Raw genomic sequence first — 12,181 nt, forward strand, 5'->3', positions numbered from 1 at the left:
TTTGACTGTCATTCATATTTTTATTTTCTGCAGTAATTTCAATTTGGGAAATCAAATTTTTTGTACTTTTAAAGCCATTCCTGGCTTTTTCAGAGAATATTTCATGGGCTTGTCCCTCAGTATGTCTTGTAGCTTATCCAGGCCTGCTCTCTTCATGTGACATTTGAACTCGGGAAGTCTTCCGCTTCCTGTTGAGCTCTCGCCAAGCAACATCTTCCTCTGCCATCTGTTGCACTGGGCATATGCAGCCTGGAGCTGGTCCTCATGGAGAGCCTCTCCTACACGAAATACAAGGTAAAACAAGTCCCTTTAGGATCAAATGATCAAGGATGCTGACGGTTATAACTGTTCATTACATGGCTTTCTGGAATACTCAATTCTGATTGGTCAGTCTCTGCTAGTGATGGGTGCTTTTGAAACACTGCTTCATGAAACTTCTAAACATTTATGAATCTTTGTTTCGAATTAGTGGTTCGGAGCTTGTTTCAAATTTGCCAAGTCACGTGATTTTAGCAAACAAAGCTGTTACATCATACCGTTTCAAAACTTCTAAAGGTTCGTGGCTAGAAACCGATGATTTGGTTTTGCCATGAACGAGTGTCTAATGTTTAACTGATCTCGGGTCAGTTTTATAATATAGGTTCATTTTTAATTAATTTCATGAATTTGAATACTTTTTAATTCGTTGCATTAACTGATTTGGTGCTGCCAGCCCACAGTGAATCATTTTGTGAAGCAATTGGTTCAATTGATTCAAAGTTTTGAAAAGTTAAGTTTCTCCCATTACTAGTTTCTGCATTCAGCGGTCAGATATTTTCTAATATTCACCATCTTCCATGGCAACACTGTTTCAGTCCAACTTTTCATGTTTCATTCAAACGCATCTGGCGCCATCTTGCATCTCAATTATCGATTGAAGTGAAAATGTGTTTAAAAATGTGAGACGCAGCTGGGCTGTAGAATAAAAAAGTTCTTGAAATTTTAAGGTATGCTATTTTAAAGGTGCACTGTGTAATTTTTGCGGCATCTAGTGGTGAGGTTGCGAATTGCAACCAACAGAAGTTACGGTGGCCGACAGGAAAAGATGTCGTCGTCTGAGAGAGCAGAGAGTAGCCAGCAAAGCAATGAGGTATCTTTACAGAGATAAATTAAGAAATTAGGTTTACTTATTCAGTAAAAACATTACTTATTCAGTAAGAACGTATTCAGTTCATCATGTAAGGTCTTTATACACCACTGAAAACATAGCTATGTATATGATATTACATTTCTGTCAACTGATCCTCCTAAATATTACACAATGCGCCTTTAAGGTAGATTTTTAAAAAGTTGAACTTCTTGAGCTCCACATTTTGTAAAAAAAAAAAATAATAATTCTGTGTGAATGGCCACTAATTTATTATTCTTTAGTGGAAGCTTTAAGATACTATACCGGTACAATTATAAAAAAAGAAAATTATTTCCATGTAAATCAATATTTCATGTCCATGCATTTACTGATTTGGTGAGTAGCTGTTTAATAAGAATAATGTTAAGAAAATGTTACCTGTCCAATGGATGCTCAAGGGGAGCTCTGGTCCAAACTGTAACGGGGGCTTGGAGTAAAGGTCAAAATCCTGATATCTCTTGATCCATGGCAGCCTGGATCTGGAAAGCGTTGGCTTCAGTTTATTCCCATGGAGAATGTTTTCTCTCCAAGACTGTGAACCAATTGGCATAACGAATGAATGCTTTTAATTTAGGAAGCACACACATAACACATGCAGTTGCTTAAATGGGAGAAACTGCTAATGATAACATCAATCTGTCATCTGTAAGGTTCACATTTTTGGGTGCTATGCTCATGTTCAGCAGGGAACAATAAGTTACAGACTGTGAAAGGTAGATAAATCAATTTCAGGCAAGCACATGCTTCTAGATAACGCTCTGTGTCCCATGAGTCAATCAGCTTTAGCCCTGTCACTATACTTGTAACTAAATACTGTTTTAAGCTCTGGGGATCTGTAAAGAGGTGGGCAAGGTAGGTAAACATCAGTAAAACTCTATCTTGTTGCTTAAGCTCTAAGGAATGCCTATAAAGTTGACACTGCACTGAGAGAGAAACATGACACAGATGGGGGAACGGTGGTATGGCATGACATCAACAGCACCATTCTCAGCTCCTCTATCCGAGCATCGTCTGGAAGCTTTGGGTGCTGGTTAGATTCAAAACTGCTCCTAAAACCTGGGTAAGAGAAGCGAATGCAAGTGGAGTCCTAGAAAGAGGATAAATAGCCACATTTTACTTACAGTTTTGCATTGCTAAATAAAGGCTTAGAGGTTGTTTTTATGTATTTCATGGAAATTGATGCCAACCTTTGAAAGTTCTCTGTAGAGTAATTCTCCACTCTGAGTTGGAGAGTTCATTGTTTGAACATTGTGGTAATGGATGATCTGATCGTCAGTTACATTATGCAAAAGAACATTAGGCTTTGACTTTTGCAAGTTGCTACTCGCCCTATGGACCTCTTCGATATTTGCCTGAAATAAAAACTGCCTTTAATCAATTGCCAACTCAATTTCCCCCCCTTTTTTGAGACCGTAAACTTTTTTGTTGAACATACAGTATCAGTAATTCATTACCTGAATGAAGTCTTTCACATTATTGCCCTCATTCTGTTTCCATTGTAAATATTCTGTGTTGAAGTTGTCTAGAGGTATTTGAGTTCTCATTCTAATGTTACGATGATCAGGTAAATCCTGAGATTCCTGGGACTCTGTCGCCATCCATAGCTCTCTTCTCCCGAGATCCGATCCAAACTCCTTGCTTAAACTGAGAACCATGTCGGCTGATGGGAACAGGTTGAGGCGCACTGCTTCTTGAAGCTTTTTTGCTTGGCGGATGTGGCTTATACTGAAATATTATTTGCAAACATTTAAACTTTCTTGAACAATTTCTCTGTATTTCACAACATTTGTTCATCTAGGTTTAGCAAATTTAGCAAATGCTTTTTTGTGAAGTATACTGCATCCAAGTAGCCTACACAGTACTTGTCACCATGTTGAAATTGTCACACCAAAATACTCTACTAATGTAAACACTGTTCTTCTTTGTATAGACCATTTCAACAATAACAAACGCATTGGAATGCTACTGTGCATGTCTGGCCCTGAAACATTTCCGGTGGCGCCATTTTTAAACCACAGATCTGCTTGTACTTGCTTGCGTCTGCTTGCGTGTACACTAGAGATGCGATAAAAGCATATCGCAGTCTGGATGCTTACAATTAATTTCTTAGCAGAAAGGTTGGGAACATTTAGGCTATTTGTATAATGTGGATGACATCTGTCTTGTGTTTGCAGAAGCAAGTCAAACAGCGTCAAAAACGTATTTATCATGGTTTGTCCGGGGAGGTTACGAGTGGACATTTCACTTTAATTGCTGGGTCAGTCTGTATATCTATGCAAATATCATATTTATTTGTACAGCGCTATTCAAAAATGCGTATCGTTTCAGAGCAGCTTTACAGAACATGCATGTATATTACAATGCTAAATGTACGCTAGTAAACTAATAGCTATATGCTATTACTCATTTGCCAACCGGAACGGTGTGTGAGGGTTTAAATGTACTATCTGAGCCCTTCATGTGGTCACAAATAAATAGAAGGTGAATGCAATTTAATGCTGGCTGTCTTGCTTTTTATAATGCATAAACCTGTATTAGTCATTTAAGATAAACGTAGATACGTGCAGGTTAAAAATTGTACAATTAAGAATAAAATATACAGAAAACACTTTTTAGGTCCTTGAAGGTAAAATGTTCTTTTGTGGTTTTCAAGGATATTCACATACAGATTTGCTAGCTGTGTGTATATATATATATATGTATAGTAGTCAACATTTAATGTGTTTAAAAAAGTTAATCAAAGTTGTCCTAAGACAAGAACGGGTATTGTTCAAAATGCATGTATAACTTTGCTGAAAGTTTTTTATCCACTTCAAATGTTGACTAATATATTTTTATAAACAAAAGAAACACCTCTCACTTTCAACAGCTTTTATTTCCAGCAAATGTCTTAATAGGCCTATGTGTAAATACTGCTAGTTGTTTAGTATCCAGCCTTCTCACTTCACTGCTGCAATCCAGGCGCGTTTTTCGGAAATCTAACCACTTTAATTTCCAAAAGAAGGTTAGTTTCGGGCCAGAGGGAGGACCCAACTACTGAGCAACAAGAACCTAATTTTAATTTTGATATTTTAAATAGCAGGATTAAATAAATGATCGCAATCATACTGTCCATCAAGCGCATCCTGCCATTGTTTTGAATGCACTCGACAACCAACCGGAAACGTCCAAGGAACAAAAACGTCACTTCCTTAAACTGACGAAAGGCCGTTGAAATGGTCTATAACCTACTGAGAAAACCAAGAAAAAAAAGGACCACACTGGAACCTGTACAGCAAAGAAGATGTGTGTGGGTGTAATTGCAATTATACCGTTTCATGGCTTCAAGGCAGGCATGAGGAACCGTATTCCTGATAAACACCAGAGGCTCCATCATAATGGTCTCAAGCGGCCTCAGAAGGCAAATCGGACTCAGACCCACGTCAAGCGTGTCATACAGTCGCTTTGAGAAACTCAATTCTGAGTTATACAGCACAGTCACCTGTTCCTCCTCATCTCCATCCAACCTGGAAAAGATCAGATCGGTCTGTATGATCTTCAGGAATTTTTGCTTTGCTGCATATTGGTAAATGTTGTGCACATGTGGGAGCATATTAAATGATGACTTTCTTACTTTATAGGCACTGTAGTCCACAGTCTTTTGACTGCTTGATCCTTCAATCCTTCCAGAACAAGAAGGTGTAGAGCCGTATCCATCATATGAAATCCAGTGAGAACATTTAGCCTTTTGTTCTCTCTTTCTTTGGCACTTATCTTATGACCAGATAGGACCCTTTGAATAGTTTCCTCTGGATAATGATTCAGTTGGAAGGCATCTGTATTAATTTGTAGAATTTCGGATGTCAGTTTGGCTAAGATGCGAGTATTATTATACTTAAAGACATAAATGAGGCGACCAAAGGGACTATCTCCTTCATTATTGCCATCTTTAGGATGGAGGGGGTAAGCTATCTGCACCTGGACTTTTAGTTGGGCGTCAGCTTCGAGATAATGACCCACTGGCATTGCGATATCTGAGGAAATCTCAAAAGAACTTCTCGGTTTGTTTTTCTCAGAAGCAGAACAACTAATGGGCAATGTCAGCTTCAAATATCTGCATCCTCTGAGAAGATCTGAAAGATCTAGTTTTGCTATTCCATATGGATCATGGTGTTCAGTATCTGCCTTTAAGGCATTATGTGTAGTCCATAGATCTACACTTGCTAGTTTAGCATCATTGGGGTCAGTCCCAAATACTGCGGGTGTGCTGGAGGGTTTTTCATTTTTTCTATCCCGATCATGGACTTCGATCTCCATTGGTGGACCTCTAAGAAACTCAAACAGCTTTCCAGGGCTCGGACCGGTAAAAATCACATTCACATCCTTAAAGTAGATATTAGCATTGTGATCATGGCCTTTGGTTCTGTAAATAGGCTTGTTGTGGAACTTGTACTGGCAGTAGACAGGAAGGCATTTTTCCTATTGAAAGATGAATTTGATTATTCCTGTGTTTAATGTAATATTAATGTTGTTGAGTAATGAAACTAATCATTTCTGACATAGCATAGCCTACCTTAAGTACATGGAAAGGAATGGGAGACGATGGCAGAGAAGCAGATAAAACTGTGATAACTAGTGGATTGAGTTCAGCCTTTAGCTGCTCTGATATAAGTGGCTGATCCAGAGTGATATTCCAGAATCCCTCTTTCACCTCTCCGGAACAGAATTCCAGGCAGTCAATGAGCATCATACTCCCTAACATGAAGACACAGTACATGCCAGCCAATGTTTAAAACATATATTACATATAAGTCTGGTTTCACAGACAGGGCTTAGATTAAGCCAGGATTAGGCCTTAGATCAATCAGGACATTTAAGTAGCTTTTATAAACGTGCTTTTACTGGTTTCAGTTAAAACACCTCAAACATGCAGTTTAGTCTGGGACTAGACTTAAGCTTTGTCTATGAAACTGGGGGAATGACTACCATTCTAAAGTTTGGGGTCCGTAAGTTTTTGACTTGCTCTCATGCTCACCAAAGCTGCATTTATTTGATTAAAAATACAGTAAAAACAGCAATATTGTGAAATAATATTACAATTTACATAAATGTATGCTAAAATGTAATTTACAGTATTTCTGTGATGGCAAAGCTGAATTTTCATCATCATTTCTCCAGTCTTCAGTGTCAAATGATCCTGAAATCATTCTAATATGCTGATTTGGTGCTCGAATTATTATTATTATTAATTTTTTTTTTTTACTAATAATGGTGTTTAAAAACAGTTTTGCTGTTTGATATTTATTGTGGAAACTGTGATGCATTTTATTTAGGATATCTTTGATTTATCGAAAAGTTCAAAAGAGCAGCATTTATTTTAAATAGAATTTGAACTCTTTTGTAATATTAACATTAAATGTAGTTAATGTTTTGATTAATTTAATGCATCCTTGTTGAATACAAGTATTGATTTCTTTCAACAACAAAAGTCTTACTGACATTAAACCTTCAAACAGTAGTGTATATGTTAAACTGTGGGAATGTCCTCCACTCCCATATTCTACATAGCTGTAATTCTTATAAAGTGCATATGAGAATTCTTTCTTTAATGGATAATAGTTTGGCGAAATAATAACAGTACTGAATGATAGCCTCCATCCTGTAAAATCCAACCCTGCAATGAAACGAGCTACATGTGATTTGTCTGGCTCGGCTTTATGGTAACATGGCTAAAATATTTCCCAAGTGAAGGCTTTCATCAGGAGCTCCTGCTGGGGGTCTGGATGAGACACATCAAAAGCTCAAGAACTAGTCGGTCGGCTTTGGCTGGTGCCATTCCACAGCCAATTAGAGGCTAAGTATCACGAACCCTGCAGGGAAGCCCCCTTACACGATCCACCCCACAGCGCTCAGGCATAAGGGAAACAGCCCCTAAATGGCTGGCTGCCTAGCTAAAGTCATGTTCATGATGTATTGTATAAACATAACATTCACTTGCAGGAAACCTGTGTATGAGAGCCATATGAGTGGGAGAATACAACCGCTTTTGGCTACTTGATCCTAAAACTACCATAAGGACTTTAATGCAAGTATCTTACTCTGCGTCTAAAGGTAATGCTATTCACCTTATTCTGCTCTAAACAATGCGCACCGCCATGATGACGACTCCGGTTGTCTACTTCCAGTTCGTAGCGATAGACCTACTACTACCTGTGCTAGCAGCGAAAGAATGAGTTCAGGCTCCACATGTGCTGTTGTTGGTTGTTTTAACAATTCAAAGAAGATAAAAAACTTTTTAGAAACTGAGTGCTTCGAGCATAAGATAAGAAGGAGAGTTGTTTGTTGTTTTGAAAGCCCCACGGATGACCATCCCATCCCGGAATTATACTTTGGATATGACAGACCAGTGGTGAAGAAGAGATGTACAATTGTTCGTGTCAAAGTGACAGGTGAGCCACTTTTAATGTTGAATTGTGTAGCTGGTTAGCGATAGCACCACTTCACAGCTAACCTAGTTAGCTAGTTAGCTACCTCCGGTTGTTTATATTTTTATGAGCTCCACCGGCCTGCTACAAAAATATTTGTGTTATCTGTGGGCAGTCTAACCTACATTTTTATGAACAATATGCCCATTATGTCGCTGGATGGAGTAAATGTGTTAAAAACATGGCCATTAATGGTTTATGCCTTTGTCCACTGAATGTTACTGTAGGTTTAGTGCTATGAACTCCACTGAGGGCTATCGTAGAGCTAGCTGCTATCGTTATGTGGGCCAGGTAGTTTGTTAGCCTGAGCGAAGAAGAGCTTCCATCACCATTTATCATAAGCTTTTACTGTAATGTTGTCAGTGTGAGAAACATGGACAGAAACTGTAGAGAAGTGACAGACCAGGAGGATGAGGGCATACCTGAGGTGCCACAACCATCATACAGCACTGTTTCCACCCAGTGGGAAGATCCATCCCTTTGGGACCACAACTATGGTGAACAGCAGGGTGTTGACGAGACGGCCAAAGATGCCACAACACAAACTGAAGATTTCAGCTACTCCATGCTTCAGAGTGATGCCGATTTGTTCCTCTACACTGGAGTCTCACTGGAAACCTTCAACTCTCTGGTTTCCACCTTAGATGGATTTGCTGAAAGGGCTTTTGTTTTGTCTGTGCGTGATCAGATACTAATGACACTGATCAAATTTAAATTAAAACGTGTGCTGGGTGACCTTGGTAGGCAGTTTCATGTGTCTCAGAGTGTTGCCAGTAAGGTTATCTCATTCTGGATTGATAAAATGGAGGAGGTCTTGCGCCCTCTTATTATCTGGCTCCCAAAAGAAACCATTAAGGCCACTATGCCAACTGCATTCAAGAAGTGTTTTCCCAACACCACCTGTGTCATTGACTGCAGTGAAAGTTTGTTACAGAAGGTGAAAAATCTTGACTCTAGAGTGGAGTCCTACAGCTATTACTACTCGCACAACACAATCAAATACCTTGTTGCTGTTGCCCCATGTGGCTTAATCATGTTTATCTCAACTGGATATGGAGGACGTGCCAGTGACAAATATATTACTATGAACTCTGGTATCTTGGACTATTTAAAGCCTGGAGACGAAGTCATGGCAGATCGTGGGTTCTTGATTCGTGATTTACTTTTTGAAAAAAGGGTCAAATTGGTTCTGCCTGCTTTCACTAGAGGGGGGTGCTCAGCTAACTGAGGAACAAGTCACAGCAACTCGCAGGATTGCAAATGTACAGATTCATGTTGAGAGGGCAATCAGGCGACTTAAATTATACAAGATCTTATCTCATGACCCCCAAAATTGAAATAATCCTCAGAATCTGTGCGGCCCTCGCCAACTTAAGGGGTGATCTCATCCGCGAGTGATAAGTGACAATGGTGATGTTCTGATGTTGTAGTTGCATCTGCGCGCACACACACACACACCCACCCACCCTTTACACATCTACATAAATTGCTCCTGTATATTTCATATTGACACTTGCTGGGTTTTGTCATTTTTTACTGTTTAGATTTACTCTCTGTATGAAATTTGTTGTTATTCTTTGTGTACAATAGATTTGAACAGATTTGCATACAATTTTACATGAACAACATTATGTATTTGTAAATATTCACTTAGCCTATGTACAAAAATACTTATGCTCAGCATTTTTAAATGTACGGAATTGATTGTGTAAAAAAATGAGTTTTCATACTGTTAACAGCAGCAGCACTTAACAGTCGTTTTGAGATTTGAATAAAATGTTTCTGAGGGATATTTTCTATGAATTCATTATGCTCATGTATCTGTTCTGCAGTTTCAGTCGCTGACCAACAAATTCATCCACAAGCTGGGGCAACATTGTTGAGAAACAAAATCTCTTCAGATGTCCTTCCCTCTCCAGAACATAGGGCTCATCAAATGGTACAGTGAACATAACTGTGTCATTTGGGCTCCAGATAAACAATTTGGCCATCTTCAGACCGGCACAAAACATGCCTAATTGTACCTGCATGTAATATCCTCGGCTACCTGTTTTCTGAAGTTGTGGTACTCCATCTACTAGCTTGATATCACTGCAGTTATCAAGTTGATCCAAGAAGGTAGAATCGTAGAAAGTTTACTTGGGATGGGACATTTTATTTAGAGTAGGACAGATGAGTCAATTACCCCATCTGGGCTGGCTGACAACCATGGCTCTGTGACACTAACAACGATGCCCCTATGTGGAATACTCATGCCTTGCTCTCGAAGTGCATTACCAGCAACCACCTCATTCTCCTTACCATAATTTGTGGCATAGTTGCCACAGGTACTCTGCCATAAACTTATCAGGATTGGTGGATGCTCTAGAAGGAACCTTTTTAGCTGAACTTGCAGTTATTCTCAATTTTCTTGCATTGTGCCACAAATCGTAAGAACTCTGCTCCCTTGTTTCAGATTCTAAAGTAGAAGCCTGTGCACTGCTCACTTGAACATACAACTCATAGAAACTTGTACATGTCTCACATGTGAGATCAGAACCGGCATGGGTTTGATGGGGTCTTAAAAATCGTTATCGGTTGTACACTTGCCCAATTTTTTGGCTTTGTTGGGTCTTTGTCTACATTATTTATAAATTCTGCATGTGACATATATTGTAGGGTGTTTGGAAGTGGCTGAGCACCTGACACCCTAATGCTAAATTCATCCCCTGCCCTGTGGTGGCTGAAGTTTGTCCCTCAGTTGTTTTGGCTCAAGGTTCCTGACTGTCCCTGCATTCCACCTGCACTGCTCATCTGTACATGCAAGCCCTGTCTTCCTGCAGTAACTGCATTCTCAAAATGTAATAAGCACATTCACCTAATACATTACCAGAGTCAGATCTATGTTTCAGATTGTGTCATCCCCACATTGCTAAACTAAATCGAAAAAAACATTCATCAAAAGTGATCTGATCATGTTATTTTTATTAAATCACAGATAAAAACAAAATTTTTGTTTTGTTGAAACATTTTTTTTCTTCATACCTTCCAAAGGACAGCTGCTGCATGACTGCACGATCTCCCTAATCCAGCAATACATGAACATCCGACAGTCTCTATCACCCCGACTGCTGCAGCATAACCCAAACAATAAGCTTAGGCTGGTTAGCACTTTGACTCCTGTCTACCTCTGCTTTCAAAAAGACATAGTCTACGTGCTTCAGTAATGAAATGCGCCTGACTTTATTTCTATAGAAGTAATTGAATGCCTGGGTGCTTTTGTAATTGTGCATCTCCTCACGATCTACACCCTCCGAAAAGATCAAATAATTGATGATGTCAACATGGCTAACTCCTGGCCATAGCTTCGTGTCATCCACCCCAACCTGTCAATTTTGAGGGATGTGGCACTCTGATATGGTCGCCTTCACGATCTTTTGAGATTTCATCGGCGGTGTGTAGTCACCGACTACTTCCCATCTTGACCGAACAATTATCTACTACTTTAATAACTTTAAAAACTATCACCGTAGGCTTTACGCTAGTGCTAGCATGCTATGTAAACAAACACTTCAACCGGAAGTAGAAAACCGTTTAGTCAGTTGAACCCGCTATGAATCATGGGAAATAGAACGGGCAAAGAATAAGGTGAATACAAGAACATGAATCTTTACATGTTCAACAAACATTCATGAACTATACTCTTCTGAGGTTGCTAGGAAGAACCTACCTGCAAGAAGAGGAGCGAAACTGAGTTCCAGTGTGGCAGCTGCCTTTTCCCGGTTCGCCTCCATGAGTTCTGCAGACTCCTGGGTGGGTTTCTGGAAGAGTGTCGTCTTAGTGGGTGCTATTTGGAACTTTTCTTTTGTTAAGCCACTTTTAATAGGAACTAAAAAGAAAGACGAAGTAAAGTGACCTATGATGTGCTATTTCAAGAGCCATAATGATAATATTGTGATGAGTCAATTTGTACACTCTAAAAAAATGCTAAACCCAACTTTAAACCCAACCATTGGTTTAAATTTTTAAAATAAAACTTTGGGTTGGTCCGTATTTGACACAAACATGGGTTGATACAACTCAGCATTTGTTTAGAGTGTATATATATATACAGATGTATCAATCTATTTAATGTACACTACCTTTCAAAAGTTTAGTCAGTACGGTTTTTAAAAGAAATTATTACTTCTATTCAGCGAGGATGCATTAAATTGATAGTAAAGTATTTTATGTTACAAAAATATTCATATCTTTTGAACTTTCTATTCAACAAAGAATCCTGAAAAATCACAGGAATGATAATAAAATATATTCAAATAGAAAACAGTTATTTTAAATTGTAATATTTCACAATATTACTGGGCTTACTGTATTTGTGATCAATTAAATGCAGCCTTGGTGCATAAGAGAAAATAAAAAATTAAATCTTACCGAACCCTGTAACTCCTTTTTATCCTTATAACGTTACTTTGGCATTAATATGACTATGCAATCAAACCTATATCCATATTGTTGTGAAACATAATAATCATTGATCATAGTAAGTCTTTTTTTAGCATTCAGTATAAAC

At 38.7% G+C, this 12,181-nt stretch overlaps 1 protein-coding gene across 4 annotated transcripts in view; it reads left to right on the forward strand.

Moving 5' to 3' along the window:
• Nucleotides 1–7,083: 7,083 nt before the first annotated feature.
• efcc1 (EF-hand and coiled-coil domain containing 1) overlaps nucleotides 7,084–12,181 on the forward strand; it is a 31,767-nt gene continuing 26,669 nt past the window's right edge. Inside the window, exons 1-3 of one of the 4 annotated variants that reach the window (XM_084100885.1) lie at nucleotides 7,084–7,258; nucleotides 7,502–7,596; nucleotides 11,331–11,424. The gene's annotated coding sequence lies outside the window, so the exon portion shown is untranslated. Of the gene's footprint in view, nucleotides 7,597–11,330; nucleotides 11,425–12,181 lie in introns of all 4 variants that reach the window. The other 3 variants (XM_084100883.1, XM_084100884.1, XM_084100882.1) reach the window with 3 other exon arrangements.

This window comes from Abramis brama, assembly GCF_963993115.1.
Source record: "Abramis brama genome assembly, chromosome: 23".
In the NCBI taxonomy this organism is placed as follows: domain Eukaryota; kingdom Metazoa; phylum Chordata; class Actinopteri; order Cypriniformes; family Leuciscidae; genus Abramis; species Abramis brama.